The following is a 10,183-nucleotide window of genomic DNA, read 5'->3' as shown; positions in this document are numbered from 1 at the left end:
AGTTGCAAGTTTAATTCTATGAAACAACACTTATAACAATGGCTCTATATGTATTGTACGTAGGTGTTGCTATTAAAATTTTCTCATTTCTCTTCTCATTATTGCCGGACACCCATCATGAAAGTATGCATTCAAGTATTAGAGTACCAGCAAGAGGTCTGTGAATTATCTTCTTGTGTGAACTCTAGGCCAAAAATTATCTTCTTGTGTGAAACTCTGGCTGGTTGGACTAATTCTTGTAGAATTCTTAAAAGTGTTAGTTGGTGGTTCCTTTAGATATTTTGTTGTACCAGCAAGAGAGCTGGGGGATTATGGTTGTTGTGGGATCCGGGAATTGTAGTTAATGTATTATGTGGGGATGATTATCAAATAGAATTACAGAAAACCAGATAAAGATCAAATGAATTGAACTAAAATGGATTAAAACAAAAAGTGAAAGCTGAGATACATACATGAGATATTTCTCTTTCGATTGATGTGTTGGGTTTTGGTATTCAAAGAGATACAATTTAATTGAGAATGGAGACGGAGTGTTTTAAAACGAAGGTTTAGGGGTTGTTTGTTTTTTTAAGTTTCAGCATTCAGTAACACAAATTGTTGTTTGTTTTTCTAAATGGTTTAAGCGTTCAGCGACTAAATTGGACTTCAGCGTTCCGCGCTAAAGTTGCTCCTGAATGCTGAATTGAAGTGGCTGAAAGTGACGAGTACCACTCTTACCCTTTGTTTAATTGCTCATCTTCATGCTCTAGCCTCCAAAACTGCGATCCAGGAAAACCCATCCAATATTTTCATTTTCAAATCATTGTCGAGAGCTCGAGAGTGAGAGAGATAAGAGAGAGAACTTCTCTGATAGCCGATGGAGAGAAGAGGGAGAGATTGAAGAGAAGAATAGGTTGGAAAAAAAAATTGAAGGAGCGAGTTATCGAAACTGATTGGGAATAGGTTGAAGACGATGTGTATTACCCAACTACTTTTAAAAGATTTGATGTGGTGGTACCAAGTCTAGACAAAAGTAAATGTGTTGTTTGGTATTCTGTTACAACAAACTTATAAAAGCCCATTTGTTTTCCTCATTTTAGATAATCAAAGTAAAAGTAAAACAAGAAAACAAACCCATCACATCTATTTGATCATGATCACAAGCTCATGGGCCTAAGGTGAATCATGTTGAAAATTATTTGGAGGGAAGTTTATACATCAATAAGTTTGTGTTCAAAATTGATAACAGGGGTAAAATTGTCCAAATTATTTATATTCAGCATTCAAAGCCAGGTCATTCTGACAGAAAACAAACATGTTTTTCAGAGTTCAACAATCAACATTCACCATTTAGAGAGTGGGTCATTTAGCATTCAGCATTCAGAGGCTCAAAAAAACAAACGACCCCTTAGTGGGTTTTGCTAATACACTTTCCATTTTCAATTGGAGACTTTTTAAGTTGTTCGCCAGTTTTTTTCTCCTATTTTTTCTTAATCCCCCTACTGATATATATATATACGGTTAGGCTAGGATGACATATTTAGCATGACATACATAGAGTGACATAACACCGTTCACGCCCTAAAAGCCCACCATCGATCAACAAAACAAACAAAAACAGATTTTGTGTTCTTCTACCTTCGTCAAAAACACAGTTCAAACTTAGAACGCATAATTCAAACCAAACTCCACAATCTAAACTCCAAATTGATCACCCCACTCCGGCATCCCACTCCGACATCTCTATTCATCGCAAGCTTGCTTTTTTCAGGTTAGTTACTTCCCTAGGTGATTGTAGAGTTTTGATAATATATGTTGGTTCTGATTCTAAAGTTAAGCTTGTACATTGATGTTTTGATTATGTTATGAGTTTGTATAGCTGGAACGAAGTGCTGCTTCTTTTCCTGGTTACCTTAGGGCTGCAAGCAAGTCTTTTTGTGTGAAAAAGTAACAATTAACTAGTAGTGTGCAAGTAGGGATCGTAAGGAAAACTTTCGAACAAGACGAACACGCTTATTTTTTGTGGCTTGATCAGATTATGGTATCTTAATCTAGTTTCGATTCTAAACAAGAGCATCTTAATTCTGACTTATTCATTGTGCCCGAGTATTTTATGAGATCGTATTAGCTGGAATTATGGGATTGAATATATAGCAGGTGTATACATTGGTTGGTGACTTACTGACTTGGTGGAATGGATGGGATCCAGTAAACGTACTTTTTGTGTGTATGGCGTGAGTATTCAGTCAAATATTAAAATGTTCGTTGGGGTTTGGTATCCAGTAAACTAACATGATATAAGGGATATCCATTTCAAACTAACCTGATATAAGGGATATACGAAGGTTTATCAATTTGGATATCAGTTTAGGCTAGAATATCAGTTTATCAATTTACCTCTCAAAAAATGTGTCATACTTAGCGTGTCATACTTAGCGTGACATACTAAACCAATGACATACTTAGCAGACGAATGACAAGGTAAAGAAGCATGAATCAAGCATGAGCTCTCAAAACTCAATAAACTGATATTCTTCCTCTCTTTCATTCGTCTGTTTAATTGGTTTATATATTGTTTTAGTCTCCCTTGTCATGCTAGTCTGATGTTGAATTTACCATGCAGGTATTATATAGTCTTGATATAATGGCTGGTGTTCATTGCGACACCGATATGAATCTGATAGAAATCGAAGAAGATGTAGTTGGTTCTTCGTCTACTAAATCTCCTGTTCAAAGCACGCCGATATTAGTTGCTCCGTATGTAGGTATGGCTTTTAGAAGTATTGACGAGGCAAAGACTTACTACAGAGAGTATGGTCAACAAGAGGGATTTGAGACTCGTGTTCGGACGGACGGAGAAGAAGGGAACTGATGTGAATGTGGTTACTAATTGTTTATTTGTTTTGCGCGCGTGAAGGTGCCCCTAACAAGAGAGATTCATGAGATTAAGAAATACATCGACTATCCGGTGCGGTTCTTGAAGCTAAAATGCGTGTTAAGAAAAAGACTACATGAAGAGATATCACGATGTCGGCATTGCTCATAATGAACATAGCCATAGTTCGTGACTCCAAATGAAGAGAATTTGTATGAAAATTAACAAAACTATGCCTGAAGCAGCAAAGAGCTTGACTGAGATTTTCAGTGATAACAATTTACCTGTTGGGAAAGTGGCATCTGCTTTTCATGGGGAGGAAGTTGGGTTTACAAAGAAGGATTGTTGGAACCATCATTATGGTTTGTCGAGAAAGATGCCTAAAGAAGGTGATGCAACAGCCGTGCTAAACTATTTTATGCAGAGGATCCCCAATTCTACTACGCCATTGATCTAGATCAAAATGGGACTGCACTAAACTTTTTCTGGGTTGATGGGAGGTCTCGAGTCCAGTATGAATACTTTGGGGATGTTGTCTCTTTTGATACCACATATCGTCATTTAATGCATACTCTATGCCTTTTGCCCCTTTTTACCGAGTCAACCATCATTTGCAGTCGGTTCAGTTTGGTTGACGTTGTTGCTTGATAAGACAGAACATACATTCATATGGCTGTTTAAGGCTTGGCTTGCAGCCATGGGTGGTCGTGCGCCAACTGCAATTATCAATCGACCGTGGATAGAGCGATGACTGCAGCCATTGCTAAAGTGTTTCCCTAATACTTCGTCATCGTTCGTCTTTCTTTGGCATGTTATGCAGAAATTCCAAGAGAAGCATCGCTTTACTAAAATTGAGACATTGGTAACTGACCTGAAGAATACTATTTCTTTCTCGTATATGATTGCTGATTTTGAAAGAAGATGGTGTACAATCATAGAGAAGAACGAGTTGTCTGAAAATCGTTGGTTGACAGAAATATATAATATTCGGGAGAAATGGGTTCCTTGTTATCTCAGTGACACCTTTTTTGCTGGTATGCATACGACTGGGAGAAGTGAATCGATGAACTCTCATTATGACCAATTTGTCAATTCGAGAACTACACTGATGGAGTTTGTACATGGTAATGAGAAGTCTCTGGCTTCGATTGCTAGGAATGAAAGAGATTCTGATTACCGCACCGAGCATAGTTCACGAATTGTGGCTGAAGATGCTTTCCTCCTTATGCATGCTGCGAATGTCTATACGATTAGAGTATTCAATAAATTTAAGGAGCAATACCAGAAGGCAAAGATGGAGTACAAAATTGATGGGGAACAGATTGACAGGTATGGAACTGGAAGCTACATGGTGAAATGGAGAGACCCGCTGAAGAAGTCTGTTTGGAGAGTGAGTTTCGATAGAGGAACTTTAGGAGGCTATCGAATGCAAGTACTTTCAATTTATGGGGTTGCTTTGTGGTCATATGTTAAAGGTTTTTATGCGTTATGAGATTGAAGAGATTCCAAGGCATTTTCTTTTGAAGCGGTGGATGCAAAAGGCAAACACGTATAGAGCGGAGTTTGATACTGGATTAGTGGTCGGCCATGAAAACCATGAACCTTTGAGAGTGGCTCATTGTATCAAGGTTGCTTCTCAATTGGCTTACATTGCATCGCATACTGTTGAGGGTTATTCATATTTTATAGAAAAGATTGGAGAAATGGCTATTGGAGTTTCAAAGTTTAATGAAACTTCTTGCGAAGGAGATGCATATAATGAAGAGCCTCCAGTTGCAGAGCCTTCAATTCCTCCAGTTGCAGAGCCTTCAATTCCTTCAGTTGCAGAGCCTTCAATTCCTTCGGTTAATACCTCACAGGTTATTTGATTTTAATGTTTAATGTTATTTGATTTTAATGTTTAATTTGATATAAATAGTTTTTTTTTATTTTGATTTTCAAATCTTTATTTCAGATATTGATTTTGAATCCCAACATTTCTCAAACAAAAGGGAGGGGGAAGAAGAACGAGGAGAGATTTCAATCTCCCAGGGAGATAGCCCTAAACAATCCAGGAAGAATGTGTAAATCCTGTAGAAAGATTGCTAAGCATGACTCGAGAAATTGTCCAGAGAAAAATAACAAGTAATCTGTGAAATGTAAGTATTTTTTGTGTTGTCAATACTTTCCACTATTGTATGACTTTCTTGATGTATTCTTAGAAGTATGGAAGTATTAGAGGCATATTTTTTTTCATTTTGTTGTATAAATATCCATAACGGGATGGCCTTCGGACATATGAGATCCTGAGGCTTATGCATTTTATATTTTCCTTGATGCATTTTATATTTTCCTTCTGACGTGGTTCTTAGAACAAATAGAAATAGCGTGAACTATGATGTTTTTAATATGCAATTTTGAATTTTGATATTTCGCTGTATTGATTTGTCTTTAATCAGGCGATCTGACAAAGGTTATGTACTTGCAGTGTAAGATCTATGGTGGCTTTAAATCTTCATAACTATGGAAGTTGAAGCCAGAGTATCTGGAAAAGGTACGTTCTTGGCTAGTAGGAGATCTAACTAGACATAATGATATTTAGACTATGCGGTTTCAAATCTATGTTTGAAGCTAAGTAGATTTAGTCGATCCTAGTGGAGTCTTTCTACTTACTAGTATAAATTGTATTGTTAGTTGATATATACTCTCACATATGGAGGAGCATTTCTGTGTTCTAAACAAATAGATATATTAGATACTTGTTGAAGACGGGTATTTAGATTTATGGTTTGTATGAGTTTTGTAGTTTTTTTTAATGCATAAGAATGGGCAATGAAGATTTGGATTAAAAAGCTGATAATTTTGGTGTGGATGTGAAATTAATACCATAGCCTGTTTAGGCACCATTTGGAAATGCTGAAATGCATTTTGATGATAATTCTCCTTTTGTGAATGCAAGATGTGTAAGTTGAAGTCTAGAAGTGATTAGAGGAAGCAATTAATCTCATGCTTCTTGTAGTTACTGGTTGTTGTTGTTGTGTACTCATTTTTCCATTTGCAGCTGAAATGGCGGTTTGGATATCAAAGAGAAAGCGAGGAAGCCATTCAAACAATAATGTGGAGACGTCAGATGTTGCTGGGAATAAAATTTCGAGAATGAGAATTCGAAGATTTTATAGCAATTTATTCGATCAGCCTGTAATAGAACCAAAGCAACAAATAGATGCTATGTCTTTGTTGACAAATTAGAAATGGAGAATTCTATCACTGTATATGCTTCAAAGTATTAAGTAAAAGAAAATTTGGTATGTATATTTTGTATTGTCAGAATTGGTATGTATATTTTGTATTGTCAGAATTGGTATGCAGAAAATTTGGTATGTATATTTTGTATTGTCAAAATTTGGTATGTATATTTTGTATTTTGTATTGTCAGAATACAATTCTTCTGCATTGTCAGAAGTTTGGTATGTATATTTTGTAAGGACTCCAACATCTGATTCTGTAGCACCTTCCTGTTCACTCATGTCAGAAAATAATGGTGTAAGCAGTGAATTAGTGATGATAATTCATAATGACTCATTAGTGATATATTCTCTAATTCTCCATTTGTATATACCTGGCCACCTATGTAAGAAAGGAGGATGATCATGCAAGGCATACAACAGCACATACACGGCAAAGCAACAAGGTAAAAGATACAAGAAATCTAATATCAATCTAGTAAACACCCATAGGCCATGTAAGTATGCTATAGCTATCTAGTAAACATCCATAATCCATATCATAGTACAATGAAATTGATACTATCATAGATAAATGAAGATGAGAAATTCCAGTGGGTCTCACCACAATAAAAGTGATACTGCCATTAGTTAACTGGTGATGAAATCATGTTGTCTCTCCACACAAGAAACTAGCAAGCCTCTCCTAACCTAACTACACAAGATATGGAATATCTCTGTCTGGAAGCTCATTCATTAAGATAGATTAAGAAATAGTGATACAACTAGTAAACAAATTGCCTCTACTGCGTTTTTAAAGTACATACATTTCGGCTCCTTTCACATAATCCAAAGTACCATACACGTGAACTAATAAACGACCACAAAACAACAAACAATTCAAAATAAGGCAAGATATCCATAAGATCGAACCACCCGCAAAAATGCTACAAACAAAAATATACAAGGATAAAAATGAAATATAACCAACGATTTCACTCCAGTATCACTGGGTTTAAATTACATAGAACTGGACTATACACATGCAAGCAAGCGAAAAAAAAAAGATAATCATAATACTACCACAAGCAAATTTATTTTCCAAACAAGATATCATTTCGAAATGTTTTATAACCAAAGGTTTCACCTTCTTTTATCATGCATAAAAAACAAATGCTCCACAATGAGATTGCCCAATTCCTCATTCCATCCATCTACCCCCACCACCATCAGATCTTCTCAATTTTATCTGCCTTCACAATAGGATTCGCCTTTGCAATAGCATCTTGACCTGCACTCTTACAATCAAAGGCACAATTATGCTTATCCGAATAACGATGAATCGAACAAAACGTCTCTCCACAACGACACTTGAACCCCGTCAATCCAACCCTCTTTCTACAAAAGTTACAACGATTCGCCGGCGGTTGGTTCCCTGGATCTTCTGAAGTTGTTCCTTCACTTTCCACAACAATGGGTTCAACCTTGTTATTCTCCTCCTCGACATCAACAGCAGCACTAACAGCTGCTGATTTGGATTGCTTCAAATAGAAATCTCTGTAACATTTTGAACAAAGATTATTATTTGAAGCAGATCCAAAAAACCCACAATTCAAAATGGAAATAAAACCCCGGAATCATCAACGGAACCATTACCAAGTACAACAAAATGGAAATAAAACAACAAGAACCAAAACATGACAATCACCTGGCTCCTTTTGATGATAATTCCAGCTTCAGTGATTGTACTACTCTCTTCAGCAACAAGATCAACAACACTTTTCAAGCCAACCTCGGATGAAAACGTTGACGACGACGATGCGAGATTCTCGAGCCTACTAGAAACTTTCTCTCTAAGACACTTCAAATCCACGTCGAGTTTCATAACAGATAACCGAAAAAATTCAACAGATAACAGATTCAACAGATTCATAACATATTCTTAACAGATAACCGAAAAAATTCAACAGATAACCTAAAAATTCAACAGATAATAGATTCATAACATATTCTTAACAGATAACCGAAAAAATTCAACAGATAATAGATAACCGAAAAAAATTCAACAGGTAACAGATTCAACAAATTCATAACATATTCTTAACAGATAACCGAGCAGTTATACCATCCTCTTCAAAACCATCAAAAGCACCATATCACCTTAATTAGGTATTTGATAATACAGATAACCACTAAAAGCATACACACCAACAACAACCTCAAAATGAGCATGCCGATCCAGTGAATAAATGAATCAGTCTTTATCTTCCTTGCGCAAATGGAAACTTCACTTTCAGTTCGAGATGCCGCAAAAGAATTTGTGGATGGAGTTAGAGCTGGGGCAGACGAACAGCTTCCATACTTTATCTCATCCTCCCATATAAAATATCTACATCTATGTTCTACCGGTAAATGATATGTATTTCTTGCGCAAATGAAGAAACGCCGTTCAGGATTCAACTCGGTTCTTGAAGTTCTATGAAATACGGTGCTTCCACAGAATGGACACTTGCCCTTATTCATGGATGTAGAAATACTACAGAAAGTAATAAAATTATTTCGATAAATTTGCCAATACAAATTTGCTTCTAGAATGAAAACTACCAAAACTGAATAAGTCAGAATTAAGATGCTCTTGTTTAGAATCGAAACTAGATTAAGATACCATAATCTGATCAAGCCACAAAAAATAAGCGTGTTCGTCTTGTTCGAAAGTTTTCCTTACGATCCCTACTTGCACACTACTAGTTAATTGTTACTTTTTCACACAAAAAGACTTGCTTGCAGCCCTAAGGTAACTAGGAAAAGAAGCAGCACTTCGTTCCAGCTATACAAACTCATAACATAATCAAAACATCAATGTACAAGCTTAACTTTAGAATCAGAACCAACATATATTATCAAAACTCTACAATCACCTAGGGAAGTAACTAACCTGAAAAAAGCAAGCTTGCGATGAATAGAGATGTCGGAGTGGGATGCCGGAGTGGGGTGATCAATTTGGAGTTTAGATTGTGGAGTTTGGTTTGAATTATGCGTTCTAAGTTTGAACTGTGTTTTTGACGAAGGTAGAAGAACACAAAATCTGTTTTGTGTTTTGTTGGATCGTGGGCTGGGCTTTTAGGACGTGAACAGTGTTATGTCACTCTATGTATGTCATGCTAAATATGTCATCCTAGCCTAACCGATATATATATATATAGGAAGGGTAGAGGCACATTCACTGTAGCCACATTCTAGCCACATTGTAAATTAATCCAAGCAAAATTGTGGACTTAAAAGTTGAATTAAAAGATGAATTTTTGTGGAGATGATCTCCCCACCATGGAGAATATGCTCACAAAAATTCAACTAATTCAAAGAAATATAACCTTAGAACATACTCACAAAAATTTTGGACAGTTAGATAAAAAGCTCAAAAAAGAACACTAATTTTCACATGGTTAGACATATCCAAATATTATAATTTTTTGTGATAATGATCTTCATGGTGGGGAGATCATCTCCACAAAAAACCAGACCTTAATTCATTTGTATGTGAAAAATGTGGCTATAATGTGCGCATAAGAATGTGTCTCTATCCCTCCCCATATATATACAGTCTTTCTAAAAAGAGTAACTACTTAAGTTAACTTAAAATAAGTACGTAGATAAAACTTCACTTAGAAAATGAATTCAACCCCAATGTTTTTGCAATCATCTTTTGCCAATGTTAAAAATTGTCAACAAGTTGAATTTTTGTAGAGATGTTCTTTATGGTTAGTAGATCATATTCACACAAAATAAGGTTTTAAATCATTTTGCAGGTGAAGTTGTGGGTTGTTTTAGATTTGGTACTTATTTAAGGTCATTATTTATGAGCAGATTCCGTTTACCACACTTTTTATACCATACCCCACAACTTTACCTACAACATGAATTATAATCTAGTTTTTGTGGATGTGTTCAACTATCCATAAATATCACCTATATAAAATTTCACCTCATTTGATAATGTTTAACTATGTCAAAAGATGATTGCAAAATTGAAAAATCTGAACTGTTAAAAAAAATTCAAAATTTACAACAACTTTTAATTAGGTTAGAGATTTCCAAATGAGATGAATATTTGTGGAGATGTTATCTA

General features: G+C 35.7%; 2 long non-coding RNA genes across 2 annotated transcripts; one reads left to right on the top strand and one right to left on the bottom strand.

Moving 5' to 3' along the window:
- Nucleotides 1-1,610: 1,610 nt before the first annotated feature.
- Nucleotides 1,611-6,163, top strand: LOC147487151 (uncharacterized). Its single transcript, XR_015202696.1, has 3 exons — nucleotides 1,611-1,750; nucleotides 5,322-5,387; nucleotides 5,895-6,163. It is a non-coding gene; the product is annotated as an uncharacterized LOC147487151 (long non-coding RNA).
- An 854-nt stretch (nucleotides 6,164-7,017) lies between these two features.
- Nucleotides 7,018-9,202, bottom strand: LOC147487150 (uncharacterized). The gene is made up of 3 exons (XR_015203176.1): nucleotides 8,993-9,202; nucleotides 7,766-7,918; nucleotides 7,018-7,614 (listed from the first exon to the last, which is right to left on the bottom strand). It is a non-coding gene; the product is annotated as an uncharacterized LOC147487150 (long non-coding RNA).
- Between the last annotated feature and the right edge of the window lie 981 nt (nucleotides 9,203-10,183).

The sequence above is a fragment of the Coptis chinensis genome, chromosome 7, assembly GCF_015680905.1.
Source record: "Coptis chinensis isolate HL-2020 chromosome 7, ASM1568090v1, whole genome shotgun sequence".
Classification (NCBI taxonomy): Eukaryota; Viridiplantae; Streptophyta; class Magnoliopsida; order Ranunculales; family Ranunculaceae; genus Coptis; species Coptis chinensis.
This window is presented reverse-complemented; position numbering and strand designations above follow the sequence as displayed.